The 25147-nt window shown below is 47.3% G+C and overlaps 2 protein-coding genes across 6 annotated transcripts in view; one reads left to right on the forward strand and one right to left on the reverse strand.

Annotated features, from left to right (window-relative positions):
- LRRN3 (leucine rich repeat neuronal 3) overlaps positions 1-10833 on the reverse strand; it is a 31383-nt gene extending 20550 nt beyond the window's left edge. The window contains exon 1 of the mRNA XM_024563153.4: positions 10437-10833. The gene's annotated coding sequence lies outside the window, so the exon portion shown is untranslated. The remainder of the gene's footprint in view (positions 1-10436) is intronic.
- Positions 1-25147, forward strand: part of IMMP2L (inner mitochondrial membrane peptidase subunit 2) — a 614910-nt gene that overhangs the window by 302708 nt on the left and 287055 nt on the right. The window lies entirely within an intron of this gene.

A 25147-nucleotide genomic window follows, 5' to 3' on the forward strand; every position in this document is an offset into this window, starting at 1 on the left:
TCTTCCAGTTCTGATTTCTTAACCCATTCCAAAGCACTTGAAGCAAATCAGCAATCAGGGTAGAACTCATTCGTCATTCCTGTGGCAGTTTCTGGGTGACCCTCAGCTGAGTCCCACGTGGACGGCCGTAGAATGTGTGAACATAGGAGTTTGTGAACACGTGGGAGAAAGGGGGGTTTGGTTTGTTTCTGGCAGACACTCCACCTAAGGATGCATGACCTGCCGCCCTTTAGATGTTGTCTGAGAGCCACAGAATGACTGTGGCAGTGGGCCGTGTTGGACGGGGTCCTGGCGATGGGGGCTGTCCTTAACCACAGCCGCCCCGCACCACCAGCAGCTACCAGCATCCACTCAACTGTCTTGGGCAGACCCCTCACAATCAAACCCCTAACTCATGCAGCCAAACCCTGTTCCCAGACTTCTTCAGGGGAAAATAGAACTCAGTCTCCCTGCCGTGTGCTTGTTCTGTATATGTTCAAGCAATTGTTGATCACAAACACACAATTTCTGCTAAAAACAAAACAAAAACAGCTGATGATGGACAAGGGAAAAGGACTTGAATTCTTAACCACTCGTTCTGAAACTTTGTGCAGAAAATTACTAGGGGTTCCTAGGTATCACTCTCAGAGATTCTGAGGTTCTGTGTTAAAAATAAACACCCAAGTGCATTTGATGTAGGTCATCCCAGACCCAGCTTAATAAACTTCTTTTAATGTTGAAATGAGTGTATATATATAATCTAGGCAATGAATGTGTTCAGCAAAACTTTTGAATATGGTGCCTTCAAAAACCAGAATGGCTCATGTTAAGATGAGAAAATTAAGATAGATAGATAACTATTTTTTTAGAATAAGATAGATAGATAAAGATTTGCTGTGTTACACATACATCATTCCTGTCAGCAGTTCAAGTTTGTATTCATTGATTCATGGCGCAGCCTTGATTACCGGTTAAATGGCCATGATGTGGTGTGTGTAACTAAGGTGGTGTATCTGAATGAGTGGTACATTGTTCCGGAACATCTCTCCTCTCAAAGTGCCACAGACGTCTCTATCAGGTAAAGTACGGAGTGGTACACTGACTTAGAATTAGACATGATTATGTCAGAAGGGATGCCCCATGCTGAAGTGAGGCTAAGAACTTGACACATCGGTGCTTCCATGTGGTGTGGTGAGGAGTGGAGGCAGGATGGAGCGGTCAGGGAGGAGTGACTAGCCTAAGGTAGGAAAAATGTGGGGCAGATTTGAACTTACAGGTGTTCATACTTTTTCCTAAGTGTATCGGCTTTAGGAAAATAGAAGGAAGTTTCAGATACTTCCCAAATGTGGTGAGCAGCATTCAGGAGTGAAGGAGAGGGCTCAAACACTTTGTACAGGTTCAATGTGCAACATATTTATGGTAGAGAAAATTTCCCTCATTTCCTTCCTGGTTTCTATTTCCTAAGAAAGAGTAAAGGACTGAGACCCTCACAAGTCCTTCTGGAATTTAACCTGGTCATTTTTTCTCCACATTGTACCTCTGAAATTTCACAGATTAATGAGAATGTTTAAGTAGAATATCCGCAAGTCATAATTTTATTTTAGAATAGTTGAATTATATTAAGTGTTCCTTATATTATTCATGAAATACTAATCAGGTTGCACCATGTGGTAACACTGTGAAGTTTGATTAATTATTATGTAAGCGTTCTGAACTTCGCTGAGGAGCTTAAAACTATAGAGAGGGCCCTCTGTTGGATATTTCTGCATAAAAAAAAAAAAAGCAAATCCTTCCCAAAGGAGAAATATAGTGTGCTAATTCCAAGCAACATGTGCTACGAGAGGCACGATAGCACGGTTTTAATAGAACGGGCTTTGGAGTCCGACGTTCTGGGTTCAAGTCAGGACCCAGCTGGGATGGGAAGGTGGGCATATGCGTCCCGCTCTGTCTCTGTTCCCTCAAGGAGCTCTGATGTTTGGTGACGTGACGTGGGCGCAGAGCTTAACCAGGTCCAGGCCGTGGTCCTGGATGAACAGCTGTTGGCCGTAACCCTCCCCCTCTTCTGCCTCCTCACTGTTGTGTCTGAATATGGGAAGTAGCAGGAAAAACAGTCCAAAGGTTTAAAATTATATGTATTCTTCTTTATTTCTTACATGTGTTGAGTGAGGTTTTTCATGATGTACAGACATGTTATTTTCCAGCTGCCTAATGACTTAAGTTAAAAAAAAAAAAACTTTAGTATGAAAAGAAAATGTATATGGACCTGAGCTCTCTAAACTCCACCTCTAAACATTGGAAGAATCCTCAGGAACATTTCGGCCTCGATTTCACACTCAGCTTTTTGGATGTAGGACAGTCAACTCGAGCGCTCCCCTGGTAGCTGTTGGAGGAGGTCGCCCAGTGAGAAGCAGCGAAGTTTTGCAAACAGCTCGTATGGAACGCTTCTGGGGAAGTTTTAGGTCTGGCTCAGCCTGATCGGTTTGGAAAAGGGGAGACAGCTTTCTTTCACTGATTAATGTGAGGAGCCAAAAGCTCATCAATACTGAGAAGGGGTGACAGATTTCGCTGAAAATGGGTGACCTTACCAGAGGTGAAGTACTCAGACTTGCTGTGACTCCCCTGTTTAAAAGAGAATGCACGAGGAGAGACAGGACCGGCAGATGGGAAGGGGACTCTCAGGGGCAGTGATCAATAAGGACACGAGACCTGTGAGCTGCACTTGTGTTCTTCCTTGTGCTGGGTACCGCGCTGCCTCCAGGCAGAGCAGCAGGGCAACATGAGAAAAGGGGACAGGACGGGCCCAGGCCACAGCCGGCTGTGAACCCACCTGCAAGAATCCTTTTAATTAATCAAATGGATGCTGGTATTTAAATAGAAATAAGTAGGTCATCTCTCTTCTCTCCAAAACAACAAAAAGGGAAGAAACTGAGTGGATCCTACAGAGATGACGTCCTAGTCTGGGCAGGGTGCATGGCAGAAATGACGAGTGTTGTGATTGTAGTTTGAGGGAGAACCTGGCTCCGGGAGGCAGGGTGGACGGCCATAGCTGGGCAGTGCCCCCTGCCCCCTGTACCAAGGCTTGTCCTTCAGAGCCACCTGCCCTGGGTTCCTCCTCCTCTCGTGCCTTGACTTAGTTGCAGCAAGTTGCTTTTCTTCTCTAAGCCTCGTGTGCTTCGTTTGTTAAACGGAGTTAAGAAAATTACTTGCTTTGCCCTGGCCAAGTGGCTCCGTTGGTTGGAGCATCATCTCATACACCAAAAGGCTGTGGGTTTGATCCCTGGTCAGGGCATATGCGTGGGTTACATGTTCAATCCCTGGTCTGGGGACATGTGGGAGGCAACTGACGATGCTTCCCTCTCTCATTGAAGTTTCTCTACCTCTCTCTCCCTTCCTCTCTCTGTAAAATCAATAAACACACCCTCGGGTGCGGATTTGAAAAAGAAGAAGATTACTTGCTTTATGTGCTTATTATGAGGATTCGGTGAGGAAATGCATGTGAAATGCTTAGCGCAATGGTGGCCCCAAATGCTCATATGTGGTCCCGGAGGCCTGCTGGTGTTCCGCCCGCCCCGAGCCAGCAGAGGGCTGCCTGCAACAGTCTGTGGTCCGAGCCCCTCGGGCCTCTGCTTATAGTATGTTCCTGAATTACACACTTCGCTCTTCATTCCTTTGGCCACCTGGTCCAATAGCCAATACTGTGACGCATTCCATAATGTAAGTGAACAATGCGACTTCGGTATTTACATGGACTGTGCTTGCTCATTACAGGAAATGGTAGTCTGGCAAATGCCTCGCTGATTTTAAAAAGCTGGCTGAGCGTCACCTATGGCACTCTGAGCAGCTGTAGTGTCTGTGTAGAACTGCGTGGGTGACAAACTACAGTTAGAGGAACAAATATAAATGATGTGTTTCGTAAGTGAATCAGTTCAGCTGTTCACACGGGCGGGTGACTCGTCGGGTGAGACGGTCTTCCAAACCAATGGCTCACAGTGACATTTCATCGGGTTTTCATTCAAGACTTCCCAGGAGCGGGGCTTCCCGGCTTTAGAAGGGCTCTGAATATGTTTCTTTTTCATGTGGTGGTAGCACGGGTTCTCTCTTCCCACCGTGTTTGCTGTCCCTTACACGACACAGCATTGTGCCTGAGACTCCGCCCTGTGTGTTCTCCTCCCTGTGCTCTTGCTCCCAATGCCGGGCCGTGGGCCGTGTGAGGCATTAACCTTTGGGCCTTTGTGGAAACCAAAGTCTGATCTGTCTAGAGGTATATTAAAATGACCCCCGATGATTATTAAAATGTCTGTAAAGACTGTTGTGGTTCCCTATGCTCTTTGTAGGATATGTGTAGCATTTGGTGTTTCTGAGTGACAGATTTCCGAGGAAGGCAGCCTGAAATGCAGAGCCTAGAGACACTGCTGGCAAACGATCACACCAGGGAGTTTCGGGGGTCGGAATACAGCGATGAGGAAAATATTCCACTGGCACGAAGACCAGTATGAATTGTATTGCCGAAAATACATGTCTGTTTTTTAATGTATTTTGAGTTTTTATTATTTTTCTTAACAATAGCAAACTGTAAACTAGTTGACAATGTAATTTAAATGCCTCGATCTCTCGAGGTATGAGGCTGTGAGATATTACGGAGCCAATTTTACACCAGTGGAATGAATCTACTGAAGTGTTTGCCTGTTGTAGCTTTATAGTCATTTTATTAATTTAGTAATTTTAGAGAAGATATCTCATAAGCACAAATCCATCTCTTCTAACAGTGAAATGAGGCCTCTGAGTATTTTCCGCAAACTACCCCATACTGTTGATGTCATTGGGAAGTGTGGAGCGTCCTGAGTCTTTGAAGGCCATCGCGTGGCCGTGGCACATGGGCGGGCTCAGTCCGCAGGGAGCACATTCTCCCACCTGGAGCTCCTGCTTGTGCAAGTCAGGAATCCCTGCCTCCCCTTTCATCCCTCAGGGGGCTGAAGGCCAGGGCTTCAGGCCTCCGGAAACGGAGACGGTTGCCCATCGATACTAAACCTTGAATCTATTTGGGGGTCCTGGGGAGTCTGGGTCTTTGCAGTGCCCACCTGGGGAACCCGGAGGTTTGCACTCCTTCCCAAGCAGGGTAGCTGCTTGTCTGTGGAATGCGCCCCCTTCTGGAAGTAAAGGTTGACACGGCAGCCTGAAGAACATGTGGTTGAGGGACATTCATTTATTCCAAGGACAATATTACTTTTGAAAGACAAAAATCTCCCCTAGACAGGGCTCTCAGGATAATGTGAATGAGTTTGCCAGCATTTTGAGGTGTCATTTTCTCCCTAAGACAAACAGACTGGGAAGGAGATGACAAAGAAATGGCTTTTATGTGGATACTTTGCTTGTTGGCGGTTGAACTTCCAGTGACTTTGAGGACCACGTTCGAAACTTTCCAGCACCCTGGAATGCGCCTGAATCACTTACTCATCCCACTGCATCCATTTTTCGGGAACCGCTGCCAAGTATCTGTTTATCGAAGTGCTGATGCTATAGACAGACACAGGGATGAGGAGGTAGAGCAAGATGCAGTCTCTTGTGCAGGAATAGATGTTGGTTGGGTCTGTCTTGTTTAACTCAGGCATATCATTAGCTGTGGTTTAAGAAGCACAGATTTTTCTTTGTGAAAATCTTTCCACATAGAGTGGGATACGGTGCAAAGGAGGTGTGAGTCTCGAGTGGGAGTTCAGGAACAAGGGGACGGATCTTTGCCAACAGACTCACAAAGTGCCTCTGCTGATCTGTGCCGTGCCTGTCTCAGGCGTCAGAAGACCCCCATGCTCCCCACAGGAGCCCCCCGACTGTGGTATCTCTCCGACCTCACGGAACCTCCTTCTGCAGTCTTCCAGCAAAGCTACTTATTATCACACCGCCCTCACTGGGCTGTTGGGATGTGCTCTATAAATGGCTGAGCTCCCAACAGATATTCACAATTATGCTGTTATCGTTTTTGTATCCCTCCTTCCCCAAAGTTGTTGAGTCAGTGCATGACTATCATCCTAAGTAAAACTTGGGGAGCGTATTTAGAAACAGAGAGCCATTTGCCAAAAAGAAAAAAAAATAGGCCTGTGAAGTTGAGGAGGTGCCCACAAGACTGTCCCTCCAGCTTTGGGAAGGAGAAGCTAAGGTGGGGTCGGGGAGACAGAGCAGGGAGAGAGGGGCACTGTCCTGAAACCGTCCTCCCAGTTCTCCAGTGCGGCATAGAGGGGAAGCAGGGGTCCTGAGAAGGGACGCGGTATGGGAAGAGGGTGCAGGGAGTGCCTTACAGTGAAACCCAGTCAGAGAGGATGTGGGGAGTCGCCGGAATTCCTGGAAAACTCCCCGGGAGTTAGGTGATCCGTAGCGGAATCTCTGGAGGAGAGCGCAGCAGCATTAATACTAAGGTGTTTTAAAAGCAGGGCAAAGCTCTAATTTTCACGACAGCAGATAGTAGACTACACCCAAAAGATGGATTACGGTTCGTGATATTTGGGTGTTGTGTCCCCAATACATCATTACCACCTCTGCCGTTGCAGGTCTGCTTTTGCTTTTAGATAGTTGCATATCTGGAGACATTTCCTGCAGATTTTATTCGGGCACATGTCTATGAACTTGTTCCCCCCTTTTTGAAAAAAAAATCCTCTCTCTGAAAGACTGACTAGCAGCACTGCAGTGGGGTAAATTGGGGGCGCTCTAAGGCGTTCCACACCAGGCGGCCAAGAAAAAGCTGTGTGATTTGGGGCAACGATGTTACAGCCCCTGGGCCTCAGTTTCCTCACCTGTGAAATGAGCACAGTAGACTAACTACGAACGGTCCTTTTCCACCCTAGAACTCGAGTTGTAAATGAAAACCTGTTCCCTGTGTCTTCACTCCCCATACTGAAGCTAGGCAATGCACATTTATGAGTTGCACCTTTGAAAATATCACCCTCCCTCATCACAGCCCAGGAGAAATGAACATCATAGCAGGCAGTTCTGCACACACCTGACAATTGTGCAGATATGGTAGGTGGCATGGAGGGTACCCTATCTCTCCACTAAAGACTGAGATGGGACTTTGTCTTCCTTGCTACCCCTGGACTCAACGGCCTCTGAGTTGCTCTCCTGAGATCTTTCTATACCCCTCCCATCAAGTCACAGAAAACGCTGGGACATCTCCCTGTGACTTTTTCTGTCCTCGGGCACCAGCTACTTTCTTTGCATTAGAATTTGATTTCCTTTGACATTGCAGCCTAGGGGGGACCATTGTGGTCCTGTTCCACTGCCCAGGTGTCCAAGCAGACACCACTTTATCAGAAGAGGTGGGGAGGGGGTCGCTAGCTCGGAGCAGCCCTGGGTGTGGTGGCCACCCAGGGACGATGCCCTGAGTACTCCCCGCACAGTGGTGTCAGAGTCTCCTCTGTGACAGCGTGGACAGGCCTCGAAGGTCCTGCCTCATGTTTATCTGCTCGTCTTCGTTTCATGGGACCAGGGAGGGTTACACAGGTGGTTAAACCCTCAGAACCAGGGCTCCATGGAACAGCTGAGCGGGCCGCAGGCATGTCTGGTGTTTCTCCAGATTGGCTGGAGCAATGTTAGTTTCAGGGATGCTTTGGGGGCACCCTTCCCAAGGCTGCAGGGAGGGGCCCATAGTTAGCATGCTGTTAGCTTCCTTTCCCTTTAGATTCCCCAACACATACTTCATCTGACCATCTTCAGGGGCTACTAATTAAGTAATAACGTCTAACTTACAGAAGTGTTACTTTTTTAACTCAGGTTTCCAACCTTTCTGGTCAACTTAGTGTGCCATACACATCACAGTGCCACATCACAGTTACATAGCAGTTTGACCCCGAACAAACTCAGAGTGGGGGTGGGGGAGAGTAACACATCAAACCCATTCTGTGGCCAAGAGGGGAAAAAAGCAGGAGGTGTAAAAAAAGAACAAAGAAAGAATAAAATACAGTGAGTGAATCACAAGTTAATCATCTTTTTCATAGGTTCTTAAATTGACAGCCTAGAGGGCTGATAATACCGTTTATTAAGCCTTTAACAGCAACAACCACAACCAAAGAAAAAATTCCATGCACTCATCAGTATTCTAACTCAGCATGTTGCCTGTGACAAGGGACACCCTGAAAAGATGGCCCTTTGAAGCCTGTCTTGCCTGAAAGTGGTTATTTCTGTTGTAGCTGTGTGGCGGGTGGGGGGGTTGGAGGGGGTGGGGGGCAGGGCGGGCTCTAGTTAAGTCTCCCAGGCGTGCTCACATGTTCATCACCTGACAGGGGCAGGTGTTGATCAGACCGCCAGACTCACGGGCACACACACCGGGTGACAGCCCCGGGGGCCTGGACTGATTGCATTTCTCAGACTCCAGTGGAGACGTTATTGATCTCCGTGATCCACAATGTACGCATGTGAGCTTTGCCAAGGTTAAGGCTTGCACCGGCTGTTCTTGGGTGTCATTGGTTGCAATTTTGTAACAGTCTGGGTAGGATTTAAGAATGCGTGTGTTTGGCATGGAAAGTTTCCCCGGAAGAGGTCTAAGAAATGCTGAAATCAATACTGCAATGCTACATTCTACAGGAGTTTGAAATCGGGAGGTTGGCTGCGTGCTTCAAGCCTTTCCTCTGGGTTAGAAACTTAGGAGGCACCTCCAAGTACCAGGTCTGCTCTGCGGCCGACGCAGCACCTCTAATGAAGAGCAGAAAAGCAAATAGAACAGCGTTCCCTCTCTGCAATAAATCACCGCGTGTTTTCTATAGACTGCATGTGCGAGCGAGGCAGGCGGAGCGAGCCTGCCAATACGGCGCGCTAAAGCCTCAGCCCCCACCGCTTTTCATCGGAGCCGGAGACCTCTCCCTAAACTTGCTCATTCCGCACAGGGAAAATCGAAGCTGCTGGCACGCTGTCAGAGCTGCTTTATTGTCACCATTTACAAAGGTCACTGGAATTAATTGGCTTCTTACATTACATATTGTAAATCGGCTCATTTTTTGACACATTTACGGGAAAGTGGCAGGATCTAAGTGGCTGGTTATTATCTTTTGGGGTTTTTCTTTTTTCTTTTGGCTGCTATCATAAACCAGGGAACCAATGATAACTCAGAAATCACAGTCGTAGAAAAAAAAAAATCGCCCGCAGTTTGAAAGACGCCGACTCCATTAACTATTGGGTTAGTGGGACCAAAGGAAGGCCAGAGCCTCAGAGACGGAATGCAAATTCTCCCTTAGCGTCCGCGCCTTTACAGGGCCCGTTAAAGGGGGCAGTGAGCATCCTCAGTTGGCCTTGTCTGAAAGCATACTCCAAGTAGCTGCGCCCTTTTACGAGACTGGAAGCATAAATTAACCCCACCGTGTTCCATGAATCATCCATGAATCATGGATGCTCATAGTTTACTGAGAGTAATTCTGTCTCCCAGGAATCACTTCTGAAGCTAACAGGGAGAAACGTCAGCTCCAGGACGGGGGCACACTGCTTTCTAGGTGGATATTTCAAATCCTTACTTCTTCCCTTCTTCTGTTTCACATTATCCCCTTTTCACCAAATTAGGGAGGTCCTACTCCTATTCGTAAGCCTGCTTCCCCTGAAATTCGAGGCACTGAAACAAGGACATATTGTTAAAAACGAATAAATTAGAGGCAGGTGAAGCCATCTAGCTCAATACCAGCAAAGGGAATGTAGCAGTCGGCTTGAGCAAACAAGCCTCTTAAATGGGAACCCAGCCTCAAAGGCACCCTGCGGGGAGGCTGTTGGTTCCCAGGGAAGGCAGGGACTCTCTCGGTTGCTGGGATGGCTTCACCCTCCGTGTGTCACTTCCAGCTGCATTAGCAATCAGATGTTTGCGACGTCCCTTCCGACCAGCCACCAGCGAGGGAGTGTTATTAAAGGGAAGTCCTGTACCCCAAGCCGCAAGCTGTAGGCTGGCAGAAATTCAGCAACTGTTGGTGATACGCTCATTCCCACTCTGCTCTGTGGTGCCAGCTCTTGACACACAGCAGCGGCGCCTTCATCTGCATCCACTGGGTGCCAGGGGGAAAACTGCCCCGTTTGGGGGATGGGTTTCAGAACCCAGACCCATGGGCGCTCTGCTTTCCCTTACCAACACTGCGAAGGGAAAGGGGAGAGGGGGAAGCCGGCCAGCCCCCTGCCCTCCCCTTCTCTCCTTTCCCCGGCCTCCTTTTCTCTCTCGGCCTCTCGTCTCCCGTGGGCACTTCCTTTCCACCCCCGCGCTCGTCCTCTGCGAGCTCGTAAATGCCTGTAGGAGAAGCCAGCACACACTCGGGGCTGGGCAGGCACAGAGCCCGAGGGCTTCTGCGTGTCCATTTCTTCTCAAAAGTAAAAGGGAACGAGGAGGGCTCTTGGAATCCCGACAGGAAGAAAGCAGTACAGCAGAGCCGAGCCGTAAAATCACACGCCAAATCAAGTAAAGGAGAAACAGCCCGTCTCCAGAGAAAGGCGTGTTTCCAACTTACCTTGCGAAGCCGGCGGCGAGCAGAGCAGCACCTCGGCGCCCCTGCGTGTGGATCGCCCGGCTCCTGAGCTGCGGGGATCACATGGCTGTGCTCCTGCCGGGCGTGAAGAGGTGCGTGTGTGTGATCGAGTACACACAGGCATGTGCTGTAGGTGTGCACGCGCGCCCACACGCCTGCCTCCAGCTCTGCGCTCCCCGGGGAGGAAGGGAGGCGGGCCGCTGCCGCTCGGACTGCCTCGCCCGTCCCGGAATCGCGCTCAGTCGGCAGGCTGGGGCTCCCCGCGCTGGGAGGACCGGTCCTCGGGGCCCGCGGGCCTGCTTCCCGTCTCCATGGCGGTTGGCTAGTGGTGCATCGCTCACCCCATCAGCTGTCGCGCTGACATGGTGCTGCCAGCTCGGCGGTCATTAATAACGGAGCACCTCCACTCCCCGAGAGGAGCCAATGGCTCCGGGCTGCCGGGAGGGAGCGCTCGCAGCTGCTCCCGCCTGGTTGGCTGAAACGACCTGTCTGTTCTGTGTCGCTGCTGCTTAGGATAAAATAAATGAAACAGGTTTGCACATTTTCCTGGGGATCGGCGCCCCTCCCTCCCTGCCTCCCTCCCTCCCTGCTTCCCTCCCCCAACTCCCTGCCTTCTTTCCACCCTTCCCACCCCCGCCTTTTTTTGAGGGGGAGGATTTTTTGGACAAGTTTTTCCTTTTTTTTTTTTTAGGTTATCAGTCTTTCAGAGAAACTGTTTTCTCTCCGAAAACAGCTGGGCACACTACTTACAAGAATTTCCCGAATGGTAAACCCCCTGGGAGGGCCGTAGAGCCTCTGACTCCTCCCTGAAGTTCTGGGAGAGGAGGCAAAGCCGCCGTGTTGGAGAAGAGCCGCCCGGGGCCGCTGGAGTGGCACTCGCAGAGGCGAGTCCATAGGTCCTCCCTATTTCAGCATATGTGCCCGTTGTTCAGTAACCTTTTTTTTTTTTAAAGCAATGGCATTTTCCATCTGGGTTGACCAGATTTTTAAAAATAAAGCATGTTCACAACATTGGCATATGAGGGGGTGTTTTGAAAAATATGTATTTCCAATTACATTCACTCACTTCTCCTTATGTGATGCAGTTAACCTGCCAGCCACATAGGAGCCGGAGCGTGTGGGGGTGTTCGGTGTGTGTGTGTGTGTGTGTGTGTGTGCGCGCGCCCGCGCTGGTGTGAGCGTTTAGGGTGTATGTTTCACCATTCTGGGGCAGTATTTCGACTGTAATATGTTAAATACTCAAGAAAATGATTTTTCTTTGGTCTTAGACCTATTAACTCTGAATGCATATTTTCCAGGAAAACGTGCTATGTACACTGAATTAGGTAAAAGACTCACTGAATTATCAGAAATTGGGGGAAAGACACACCGAAAAGCATAACATTGTACATTTCTGAAAGAATATTTGTGAGTAAATAGTGGACAATTTTTAAACATGCATGTTGTACAACCTTAATTAGCATAGTGGTAAACCAAGTTATCGAGAAGAATGAAACATGGGATTAATTTATCAACAGGTCAAAAATAGGCTAAATTCATGATGGAGCCCTAGTTTTGAGAGTGTGCCCTCTAGTGGAGTAGAAAGAAATGACATTTTGTGTTATTCCTACGTTTGCTTGGAAGGAAAAGCCTCGCATCTAATTCTTCCCTAAGTGTTTACTGAAATGACGTAGACCAGTAGTCTGCAGTTATGATTATCGTAGCACCAGAAAATAAAATAAAATAATATGTTATTTCTAACAACTGAATACTTCTATTCCGTACTTTGCTTTAAAAGTTTCCAAATGCTTTCTGTTTTCCTCATACAAAAATGTATTCAAATAGTTCCCAAACTTTGGAATAAAAGTAAATTCAAGACCAACATAGTTTCTTGATTAATCTAATAGTCCTTATTCTTAACTGTTACTGTAAGCTTTTCTTTTTTACCAGGCACGCTGGTGTTTATTCTGTAAATGCTAGGGACTTGCGGTTGCATGTCGGGGTGTTGTGTCGGAGTGCCCACGTAGAACTAAATGTCCTTTGATAGCGGAAGTAGCCATCCTTATCACCCGTCCCCCAGTTTTACTCTTTCCAGCTTCAGTTTCTTGCATATTTCAAATCATTTCAATACCTGCAGGATTTTATTGCCACATATGAACCAATGATAATTAACATTGTGATAATTATTTGAGAAAAAGAATTTTAGTTTTTTGCCATTGGTTCCTTGAGCATTGCATTTTGCTTGATTGGTATTGATTGTGTAATTGACGAATCCAGTGATCAAACCAATTATAATGTACTCTCATAATGAACGTAAGTGGTGATAATCAGACAGGTGATTAAACTACTTTCTTGGTTTCTAAATGAAACCAGCTATCATACCTAATCTTTAAAATTTTAGTCTCTTTTAGGAATCAAAAAATATCCAAGCTTTACCTTTGTGAGAGTTGAATATTTTAAGTGCTACCTTGTGCCATATCACAGGGCATTGTTTTAACTAAATGGTTACTTTTTTTGGCATGTAGGGAACGGGATTGCTTTTCTTGCGATTGTCTTTTTGATGTAGGCGTATCTATGATAAATTCAAAAGATTTCATACTTGTTTCTGTAAATTTAAGGTCATGGGACATTAGGAATGAGCTTTCAGTGTGAGAAAGAAAACAACTCTGGCTTCGGGCAAAAAGGGTGAGAATTGTGTTCTTTGCTTGTAGTTTCCTTTTGCTGCAAGAGCTTCCGAAGCTTAGCGGAAATTAGTGTTTCAGGTGATTGTCACCTGTCAGTCAGGGCTCTCACTTACTGCAAATATGAAAAGTGACTCTCCGAAAAGATGTGTTAAAAACTTACCAAGTCATCACATCTTAATGAAATATCAAATGAAGACATTAAATTGCAACTGAATACAGACTTTAGGGCTTTTGAATTTGTACAGTTGTAAATAAATGGTCATCAAATTAGAGCCACAGAATCTTAGAACTCGAGCGTCCTGCCTTGGCCAGGCGGCTCAGTTGGTTGTAGCGTCACCCCGTGCACCAAAAGGTTGCGGGTTCAGTGCTTGGTCTGGACACATACCTGGGTTGCGGGTTCGGTCCTGGTCACGGTGTGTACAGGAGGCACTCAGCTGATGTTTCTCTCTCACATCCACGTTTCTCTTTCTCTCACCTTTCTTCTCTAAGACCACTGAACATATCCTTGGGTGAAGATTAAAAAAAAAACCATAATGCTTTCCAGTTCCATCCATGCTACCATAAAGGACACATGGACAAAGCCAAGGGGGAGGGTAGAAGCAAGGGAGGAGGGGTGGGTTTGTCTGGGGTGGGGGAGAGGGGTACGGTGAAAATGCAGACAACTGTAATTGAACAACAATAAAATAATTAAAAAAAAAAATAAAAAAACTGTAGTGCCCTGAGTCCTGAAAGGTCCAGAGAGCCGTCGAAGTGCCCGCAGCTGATGGGGGAGCGAGAATGGGAGCCCTCAGGTCTTCTGAGACTTTTTCCACCATATCACCCTCTCAGCCACTGGGTCATTGACAGATCTCTGCCTTCTCTTCTTTTCTTCCCTCCCTTTGTTTCTTCCCTTGCAAGTGTTTTCTTTAGGATCCACTAAAACGTTAGCGAAGATTGCCCTTGGAAATGCACTGATACCTGGATATGCCTGTCAGCTGCCCTGTGAATGTCGGCAGGGCTTCCTGAGTGAGTAGTCAGTTCCGATTACAATTTACTGAAATAATTTTTAAACATAAACGAATAATTACAGTCCTTTAGTGATGTTGAAAGAGTTCTGCCTTTGTTATCAGGTATGAAAATACAGGGGTATAGTACATATTTATTCATTGATTTAAGGGTGAAGTCATTAATTTGCGAAGATGAGTGTTATTTCGTGGACTCCTGGGCAATGTGTTCTGTCGTTGCTGCCGCTGTGAGAGAGTGGTCTGGGTAGCGACTCCGAAGGCGAGTTCAAGCGCAGACTGCCTGGCCTTGAATGCTACCTGGCTACGCCCTAGCTTTGTGACCCTGAGCAAGAACGTAAGTCTCTGCACCTCAGTTTCCTCCAGGATTGTTCTAAGGACGAAGAGAGTGCGTATGTGTAAAGGCTTAGCATGGTGCCGGGAACACACTCCGCTGGAGTGAGTGTTGGACATCACCATTATTGCTATTATTGTCATTGTTGTCATCGCTGTCATCTCCTCAGTGTCATTTGTTCTACCTGTCCTGTGTTTGGAAAGCCCTTTCTACCTCCTGCAGCAAGTGCCTGCCTCTCACCTGTCTACCGAGTTCTAAGTCAGTTTAGTTCAGTAGCTGCTTCCCCTGTGGAATCTTCTGAGACCCTCTAACCAGATATGGTCTCTTATTTGACCCAAAATAGCATTCTTTATCTCTCCTATCACTAATCACTTTTTAAATGTGTCCTAATTATTTCTATAATTTGAATCATTTCCCTTTTTAGCTTATAAGGTTCTCCTGGAGGGCATCTATTTCTTATTCATCTTTAAGCTCCATAGCACATAAAAACAAGGAGAAAACATTTGTTGAATCAAAACTATATGTTTTAAACGTTATTTACTCTTCACAACATCTTTTAAGATAGGTCTTCTTATTCCCATTTGACTGTGTAGAAACATCTGCTCAGAGAAATTAGGTTACTTGCCCCATATCCCCAAACTATTAAATAATGGAGCTAAAACTTGAACTCACTTCTGGCTGCCTACAGAGCCTCAGCTCTTTTTACTGTACAAGGCACATAAATGCTTGATTGATGATCAAGCCAACCAATTCAATGTAGTCAGCAACAAGGTTGCTAAAAATAAGATACTATTTTAAAGGAATGAACGTTACGCATTAGACAGTGGGTACTTTTATTCCCATTTGTGGGACAGTGGGTTCTGCTTACTCGGTGTTGAGAACAGACTTTTTGTTGCCGGCATGATTTGGGAAACGGGCTCCGAAGAAACGCAGTGCCTCCCAGGGGGAGATGCGTCAATGGCATCGGAAAGGGAAATAAGTGTGCGTGGCCACGGATGAGGAGGGGCTGACACTGCTCCAGGAAGCTCTCCAGTTAGAAGCAGGATGGGAGTGAGCGGTGGTGGCTGCTTGTGGGAAGGTCACACCAAAGGAGGTTGGATCAGAGCCTTATCTGCTTTTTCATGGAGTTTTTAAAGTAGAATCAGAGGAAGAAATGGGTTTCTCACTTAACTGTAGGTCTTATTTTTAATGAGGGTTGTGACTACAGTTGTGGAACGTAAGAAATTTCACCACTCAGGAAACTTCACAGCCAAGATTCAGAAAGATGTCAGAAACCAAGGAGAGAAATCTCTGTGTCTCTCTGTCAGACTCCGTTCTCCTTCCCCCTTTTCCCCTCGTCTGTCTCCGTAGATCCAGCCCTCATCCCGGTTTGCCTCTGCATCTCTCCATTCTTTTCTTTCAGAGGACAGACTTTCATGTCTTTTCTAGCCACAGAAATAGAGAAATAGTAAAGTAATTTAAAAAATATACGTATATATAGTCAGCAGATAGATAGGTAAGTAGCCAGAGAGATAGGTAATTTGTAAGTTGCACAGAAATAGTGGAAAAGAAATATATTAAAAAAGGATCTATACCCAACCATTGGTGATAGTTACGTTTAATGGGATATAGGGAGGTTTTATTTTCTTTTATATTTCTCAAACTTTCTACAGTCAATGTGTATTAGTACATTTATAATCAGAAATAATAGCTATTATTTAAAGATATGAAATTCTTTTCGATAGAATTTTACTTCTGTAACTGGTTCTATCTTGTTTAGTAAAATATCTAACCTTCTCAACTTAGTATCCAATTCCGTCCATGCTGTAATAATTACAACGGCAACAACAACAGTAGACAGCATCAACTGAGCCCTTCTTGTGCCTACTCGTCTGGGAAGAGTTTTCCATGAATTGTCTCAGTCCGTCCTCCCCATTAAAATACTAGGTAGCTGTTAGTGTCATTTTACAGATCAGAAAACTGAGGGTGGAGTGTGCAAAAACTCACCTCATTGCTCATGGGAGGCGGCACTCAAGCCACCGCGTGTCTGCCTGTGAGGCTGGCAGGTGTGACCACGGTGTGCCGAGACTCTGGTACGTTGCCCATGTGGCTGCCCCGTCATGCTCGCCATTCCTAACGCCAGGGCCTGCCACCCCGCAGGCACAGCCAGGGCCTCAGCCTGTCCTGAATGAGTCCTGGTCCGCTCCCACCCATTTTGTGTCTTCCGCGAGCATGCCAGTCCCCCGAGGCTTGTGTTCGAAACTCCCGTCCTCGAAGAAGCTCCCTCATCTCAATGACAATTAGCATTTTGCTTATTTTAACACATTTTATTATCATGTTTATCGTATTACAACATGTATTCTCATTTATGGTGTATCTGTGCCTAGATGGTAAGCAACTTGAAAGCAGAAATAGGTCCTTGTTGCTTCGTATGCTTAATTAAGTAGTTTGCATATGAAAGGCCGACGTTTGATTAATTAAACCTCACTGGGTGACCGGAGGAGTAATTGACTACCCTCTTCAGTGTGCTGGTTTTGTTTCAAACATTTGAGTAAAATCAGAGGATCGCTTGTTAATAAAAGACCTCCCACTGAGGGGGTAAGTTTGGTCAGATGGGGACCTTAGTTGCACCGAAGGTTAAGCATAAGGAAGCTATTGTTGATGGAGGCACAGTGCGTTCTTTGACGTGGCCTTTTTCTTGCTGACCACTTCCTCTCTCCATCCTCTCTCCCTCTAGTACCTATGAAATGAACTTGGGCTTGTGTAAGTTCTTAGACTCATGTGAGTTCTAGGCAAACATTAAATACCGAGAACCAAGATGGTGTGTAAGTTCTAGACAAAAACTGAGGCCCAAGACGGCATGAGATAACATTTTGCCTTTTGTCCAATGTTCTTGTGCAGAATCTGTTGTATGTCTTTTTTTGTTTTTGCTTTTATGTGGGTTCTTTTGTAAAAGTACCTACTGAAAATGACCAGTTTGTATCTAAGCAAAAGATCGAGGCTGTGATTTCTGAGCAAGAGAAAGCAAACGTTTTTCATCAGTAAAATATTTATGCATCTAGTCGTATTGCACTATCCAGAAGTTGGAGGGTCATTTGAATTTGCATGAATATTTTGTATCACTTTTGCTCCACTTCCACTGCATGGGAGGATAAAGGTGACTGATGCCCTTCTCGGCTGATTGTCGCCTGTCACTGAAGGACAGCGTGTGAGGTCCAGGGCTGGAGTTCTGTGTCTGCCCCTTCAGTGGTTGTCCGCAGAGTCACTCCTTTAGCGCGGGGCAGGTGTTTTCCAGAGCAGAGCCCTCTTACCCCACCAGCCAGGTGGCAAAGGAGGTGGGAACTGCTGTGGGTATCACCTACATAGATGCCGCTGCTGGAATTCTAGCTTTAAACCTTAAAATTACCTTCACCCCACCCTCATCCTACTATGTTCTGGTAGGGCCACTTTTGGCGGGGGCGGATGCTCAGATCTTTGGTCATTGGACTATCTTTGGAAATGAGTTGACTGGGTGATTAGGTAGAGGTGATTCTGGGCACATAGCAAGTACTCCATACAGATTCACTTTTGAGGGGTGCTACCCCGTTTATTTTCACTCTGTATTTTATTCAGGCCTGACTGTCCTGGGATTCAGCCTCTGTCACAGCAGGTTTCTGACTCCAGGAGCTGGAAAGTGTACAAGTTCTGGGAAGTACAAAAAACGCTGAAACCACGTCCAACGCGTATGGATAGCCGGACAGCATTCAAGGGCGGCCCATTGGTGGCACTCATTGATCTCTGCTATGGGCAAAGCATACCCAAGAGGTCAGGACAAGGGAAAATGGACTGGCCCCCGCCCTTCTCCTCTGTTTGGAGTTTGTAAGTAGCTGTCCATACTAAGTATGTGTAGTAGTCAGAATACTTTTGGCTGTGAGTGAAACAGTCTCTGCCTGTTGAAGCTAGTTTAGGTTAAAACTAACTTAGGTTAAATGGAGGTTAACACTACCGTGCCTAGGTATTCCGGGGTCATGCAGTCTCACATGATCTAATCTGGGCAGAGGGAAGCTGGGCCCTAGAGACAAATTGGCCGTGGACTCAAATACTGGAGACCTTCTCTCTCCTCTCCCTTGTCTGCATCTCTTGGAGTATTGGGTTTATTCTCTCTTTACATGTCCGGCAGCCTGACCATGAAGACCTCCCCAGCCCTTCACCTCAGTTTTGCCACCAGAGACCGACTACCCCTTTCTCTTAGTTCCAATTTGAAAAACTTGGGGGGAAGATCTGTGACTAGCACTACTCAGGCCATCTGCTTCTCTGTGGATAAAGTTTTCTCTGTCATTCTTATCCTCTTCCCCCCAAACTAGAGGGGGGAGGACGAGGAGAAGTTGCCCAAGGAAAGGAAGGTGAGCAGTCCAATGAAAAATGGAACACAGTAATGTCAGACATTATTCACCCTGCGCTGTGCCCCAGGCCCAGGGCTAAATACGCACTTGACTTCAGCAGCTCTCATTTCTTACCTTCTTACTGTAAGCAGATCCTGCTTTCTCCTTTCACAGATAAAGACCCACCAGAGCACAGCTTGTGAGTGGCTGAGCCTGGGTCAGAAGCCACGTCATCGTCCCTAGCCTGAGGTCTGAACCGCGCACTGTGCTGAGCGCTGTGCTGTGTGTCATCCGATGAGATTATCCAGGAGCGCTCACTTGGGTTTGTCTGCAGCTCAGTGGTGTGGTCTGGCTGGCAGGCCTCTGCTTCTTGGCCCGGCTGAGCAGCCAGTGGGCAGGGTGGCCTGAGCCTGGTCCTTTCTGCTGTCCCCTGAACTGTGGGTGGCCTTTAGCTGAGATCAAAGCTCTGTAAGCTTTGCCATCCATTGGATCCGCAGTCAAGTTACTCTCTGAGGCGTGGCCCTCTCTTGTGCTTGTGGGTAACTGGACATTTGAGACCGGGCTCTTCCCAGCCTGCTCCTCATTCCGCGTGGTGTTCTCCATCCGCCAAAGGAGGCCTCTGGCATCTGCTCGCATTCCATCACCTGGCTGCCTCCACATGAGACCTCCCAAGTCTTCTCACTTTCCCATCACTTCATTGGTGAGCAGGTTTGCCGTCCTTTCCATGGCCTCCCAGACCTGTTCTTCCATCTCCTCCTCCAGCTGAAATCTAATCTCCTTTTGGGACCTGATTATTGCTCTGACCCTTGGGCTTGGAGAGCACTCACTTTCCCATGCCTGAGGGCCAAGGATGTGGGGGGCTGCCCGTGCGTGTGCACAAGTGTCCATGGGAGCTGGTGTTCTCGCATCCTCTGGCTTCCCGGTACCGACTGCAAGCCTTCCACTTCACGCTCCTTCATAAGGTGCTTCCCACTCCTCAAACTGTCCAATCACGCTCTCTTGCTCCGCACACGTGAGCCCCTATCACCTCATACTGTCCCTGTGAACAGCTGACCTTTTAAGCTTCCCCTAAACTGGTTTTTATTTCTTTATTATTTACTTCAATTGCTATCACCCTGTCTACTTATCTAGAGAAGTTCAGGGTCTTTTTTTTCCCTCCTTGACCTTACATCCAGGAGCCATCCATCCCATCAGTAACTCCTGCTGATTTTCTCTCCACTTTTTCTTTAATCATCTTCTCCATCTGCCGGGTCTCCGTCCTCTGCTGTCTTGGTTGCTACAAGGCATTATTGCTGTTAACTTCCTTCCAGCTTCATCCCCTCCAGGCCGGCTTCCAGATCATCCCACGTGAAACACAACACAACACAAACAAAAAGCACCACTGATGTGTTTCTTATGATAAACAGAAATGTATTCCATGCCCCATAACCTGGCTCTCAGGCCCACGGCCCCCTCACAGGTCCCATGTCTCCCTGGCCACATAGCGAGTTTCTGCCCCTCAGGCACCATGCTGGTTTTTCTCTCTTCTGGGTCTTCGCTGATTCCATCGAGGGAGCTTGGAGTGCTGCCCCCACACCTCACAGTCAGGGCCCCGCTTTTCTGTAGCAAGGCTGCCTCCCACTGTTCACCCTTCGATCCTCAGTCCACTCTTCTCTCGTGCAGGACATCCGTCCCCTGCCCAGATCAGCTGGGATTGGCGCTCTGCCTCTGGGCCCGCAGTACAGATGAGCTGATCAGAATGTATGACCGAGGCGGTGGATGAATGCGTTTGAAATGGAGGCCCGATGAGTAAAGTCACAGCGTGTTTAGGCACAGCAGCATTCGGTCTGTAAATCTACAGTCGTGGCCGCGTAGACTTGTGCTGACTGAGATCAGGGTTGTGCCTTGGTTCGTTGTGAGCCGTTAGCCGTCACCTGTGGCTCACTGGTCAGAGACACCTGCTCTGGTTCACACGGAGACCTGGTGTGTGGATGGGGGCCCCGAGGAGGGTCTGTCACCAGTTCTGGAAAGAAGACCTCACAACATCATGTCACAACAACATGTCACAACAACACGTCTCTGGTGGGGAACGGTGTTCTGTTTGGTAGCAAGCTTAATATTTTAATTTTTGTTGTTATATTTATTATTGCAGTCGTTCAGGAAAATACAAATGATTTTCCTTGAACTATCCACAAAAGACAGTGGAATAGGTCAGAATGTGAAATATGTATCGCTCTGCAAATGTGGCAGTTATGCATGCTGCAACTATGACAGTATCTCGAATAATAACAAGTAGCATTTGTTGCGTGTTAACTAAGTGCAGAACCCAGGGATGGGGTGAGCGCTGCGTACACCCAGTTTTATTTCCGCAGTACTGTGAAATCCGTTAGGCACACCCCTTTTCCGCAGAGGAGGAAACCAGGGTTCAGAGAGGTCGGCCAACTTCGCAGTCACACAGGTTGTGAGGAGCTCAGGCCAGAATTACAGATTTCTTCCCCTCAAATACCGTGTGAGCCCCCTCATTCTCCTCCACTTTGCATGTTGCACGGGAAACTTGCGCTTCCTGTGTTTGCTTCTTTGTAACTGGATTCACACTGCACTTTCACAGGAGAACACCTGCAGTAATCTAGGTGCACCTCCCTTTTCTCACTTCGAAATCCTTGACTATATTCCTGCTTTCTAATTGGATGACTTCGACATAGTCTGAACGTATCTGTAAACTCTTATCCTCAAAGTCCAGCATTGCATCAACTCAGATAACCTCTTAAAATTTTCATGTTGGTTTTTATTCTAGGATCGTGGACTGCCTTTTAGAGTCGATATTTAAGATGAATAACAATTGTGTTCCTCTATTAAACAAGTCAGCTCTTCCTCTAAGTGTTGTGTTGTCCCCAAAATAGGAAAATAAATGGCTTACTAGATAACATACATAAAACTCGAACATAGCTGTACATAAAACTACTTTACTGTTTCATTTTTAAAATATATTTGTGACTATAAAAAGGCAAAATGTATAGACTTTCCTAACACCAGAATTTCAAAGCTTCATCAAAGATGATTACTCTAGAGAAAATGGGAGATCGGAAGCCGAGGTCGCCAGGCAAAGACCAAAAAGGGATGAGACAGGCTTAGGTGTTGAAGGCAAGGAAATCCTTTAAAATACATTCATGTGAAAGCATCACTTGTTTCTTTTGTGAAACCTCGTATCTTTCATTCTCTCCCATAGACACGATCAGAAAATGAGCAAATTAACGCTCAGTAGCGAGAGTACATCTTACGTCTGTCCTTAGACTTTTGTAAAGGGTACGTGTTAGCACAGCAGTCAATGAATATTCAGATCTGGGGGTTCTCCCAGTGGGGTGATGCTCCCTGAGAGCCTGCATGTGGGCTGCAGGGTGTGGAGAACCCTGGCTGGCTGGCCAGAGGGGTAGCCGGGGGCTCCCCCACAGTCCCCATTGCTAAGGAAACGGCTCATTTTGTCTGCACGCGCTCTGAATAGATTCTCATTTGAAGTCTAGTGCTCAAACCATGAGGATTGCATTATGGAGCCGAGAAAGGAATGAGGGGGAAAAAAATGCCTGAAAGTGCCACCAAGCATTCACAAAGCATCCCACTGTAATAACATTCCAGGAGACAGAAGGTGCATTTATTTTTGCCGCATTCCAAGCTATTTTGGTATTACAGAAGCAAATTCCTTTGCCTTTCCGTGTAATGAAAATAAGCAGAGCAGATGTTCCTCTGACCTGTTCTTAATTCCTGCTCTTGCTAAGGTCTCACTCAGAAGTGTGCCGTAGAGCACAGGGAGGATCGGATAGGGATTTCCATGGTAATCTAGGTTTGCTTCCTTGGGCTTTGTAACTGAATGGTATAGTGCCATCTCCGTGCCAATAAAAATTTTTTTTTAAATGTTTGGAATCAGACTTCAAAATGTGCAGCCTCCAGATTGTCACTGTTACATTCAGAATGGCTACCCTGTAAGCTGGTGCTCGGTGCTCTTTAAGGAGCATCCAGTTCAGATTTGAAGTAAGAAAACACGGCTTCTAGAAGGTTCCTGCTCCGCTCTCTTGCTCCTGGTGAAAAGTCAGACGCTCTTCCTCTCTTCCTCTCCCTGGACAGCACGCTGCGTGGGACTTTGTCTACACCGTAATCTCTACCACCGTCATTCCCATTCTTTGATAGAGGCCATTGACATTTTCTTAAATGTACGTAGCAGTGCCGTGAGGACACCCTGATGGGAAGTCGCCACTGCAGGGCATGGAGGCATTATTAGCTCCATTTCGAGCTCCTGGAATCTTCCATGTATCAATACAGCAATTACTTTCCAAAGCAGGAATCAACATACAGTTATGGATTCCTTGCTGTTTTACTGTTTAGCTGATACTCCTAGCAGTGAGGTGACTTGTCTTCACGGGAGTAAGTGACCAAACATTATCCTTGGACTCCAGGCCCAGCTTGAGCTCTGCGCCGTGGGCAGCCCCCATGTGCGGAAGTGCTCTGGTCCCTCCTGGGAACACCTGTGTTGCTAAAGCTTCTAATGAGTCTGAAACCCAAACACAAGCATAATAAGTTTATTTCCTTTGTGGATTCTTAAAGGTCAATAAGTGTAACATTAATAGACATCAAAGCCAGCAACAGTGTCAGAAAGTCTTTTTTTTTAATGTTTCCTTTTTCTTCAACTTAAATGTATTAGCAGTTGTACATTTTTAATACACATATATTTCAAGTAGCTGTCTTTTTCAGATTTCCTGCCTGACCAAGTTTGAGAAATGCCAGTAACCTGAGTTGCTTTCTGGAATTTAATTGTGTCCCAATGCCACTTAAAAGGCCCTCAGTTGCAAAGAAAGGCTGTGGAAGTCCATGGTCACTTATGCTATCGACAACGCCCTCACTGGCTCTGAGGATGAGCCTTCACTCCCTCTGGAAACAAGCAGCCTGAAGCACCAGCCGTTTCTGACGGAGGGGCCCACGAACTGTCTCCTTCGTGTGTGTGTGGGGGGGGGGGGGCACTTCCGCCAGCGAGGCTGGTGACGAGAGAACCCAACACGGGGGCTCATTGCGGAGTTTCTGATTTCCGTTGCGTGCGCACACGGCCCTTACTGGCTGTGCCGTCAAGGTCGGGCAGAGATCAGGCTGGGTGTGCCTTCCCGTCGTCAGCCCTCAGCAGGTGCTGCGCAGCACAGTGAGCCTTCGGAGAGGAGACCCAACCGGATTGTCAGAGAGGAGAAGGACACAGCCAACTCGGCATTTATAAATAAATGACGCTTAGCCTGGCTCGATCGAGCGCTAAGTGATGGAAGCAGCAAGTGGCTAACTCGACTTAACCTCCAGCTCAGACATTGCCCACGTCTCTTCAGTCACCCGTGGCTCTTTGTGAAATGGTTTTTGGGTGTGTGTACGAGTGACGACGTCACACCGAAGGGACGGAGTCACATCTGTCTATCGAACAGCCTTGCGCTGTTCCAGGTCTGTGTGGTTATATTTGTCTTTCATTCTCCTAATGGGGGAATTCTCCACGTGTCTCCAGGCACCACGCGTCATCACTGTAATCCTGTGTCTGCCTGCAGCCATCACACCTGCAGTCCGCGGGAACAGCTGTGCACTTCAATGAACCCGAGCATCCTCCTATTTGGAGAAGTCAGTCCAGTCTGGCAGACCTAAATCTGTTAGTGGGCCAAGTGGAGTGCGCGCACAGAATCATCCTGCGGGCCAGGGGACCCCTCCCACCGACGTCGTGGGATGGGAGGCTCTCGGAAGAACCAAGTGTATGTTTTTCTGGGGGAGAAATTAAATGTCATTTGAGGGATTTCTCAAATCATCAGACTAGACCAAGTTTATACTAGATGGGACATTCGGTTTGTTTGATCTTCGTAGAGCTAACAGGTGGGTGGCTGGGGTGAGCAACTACACTGCCGTACATAACAGTAACACAGTGCTTTCCTCCCCTCTGCATTCCAGACTAGTGAGTCTAGCTTCCTTTGCCTGTGAGTCGGATAATGGCCGCCTCACATTGGGAGGTTGGGCTTTGGAGCCCAGAGGAGAGGTCAGAGCTGCAATAGGAGTTCAGAAGTCCTTGGTGTGTCTTCAGATGGGAGCCCTGGGGCAGGCGAGCATGAGAGATGGAGAGGCCTGGAGAGCTGACCCGAGGGTCACTTCCTGTGGATCCAAAGGGGAGAAGCCACCCGAGCTGGGGGAGAAGGAGCAACCAGCAGGAAGGGAGCCCCAGAGCTGGGTGTTGGAGAGCCCCGGGAAGGAGGGACGGCTGTGGAAAGGCCCCTGTGATTTGGGGTACTGTGGATACAGAATATTGACCGTCGTGCTTAGCAACCACTGATGTAGATTTGTAACATATGTTAATAACACCTTTAAGAGTTTGAAA

The sequence above is a fragment of the Desmodus rotundus genome, chromosome 6 (assembly GCF_022682495.2).
Source record: "Desmodus rotundus isolate HL8 chromosome 6, HLdesRot8A.1, whole genome shotgun sequence".
Taxonomy (NCBI): domain Eukaryota; kingdom Metazoa; phylum Chordata; class Mammalia; order Chiroptera; family Phyllostomidae; genus Desmodus; species Desmodus rotundus.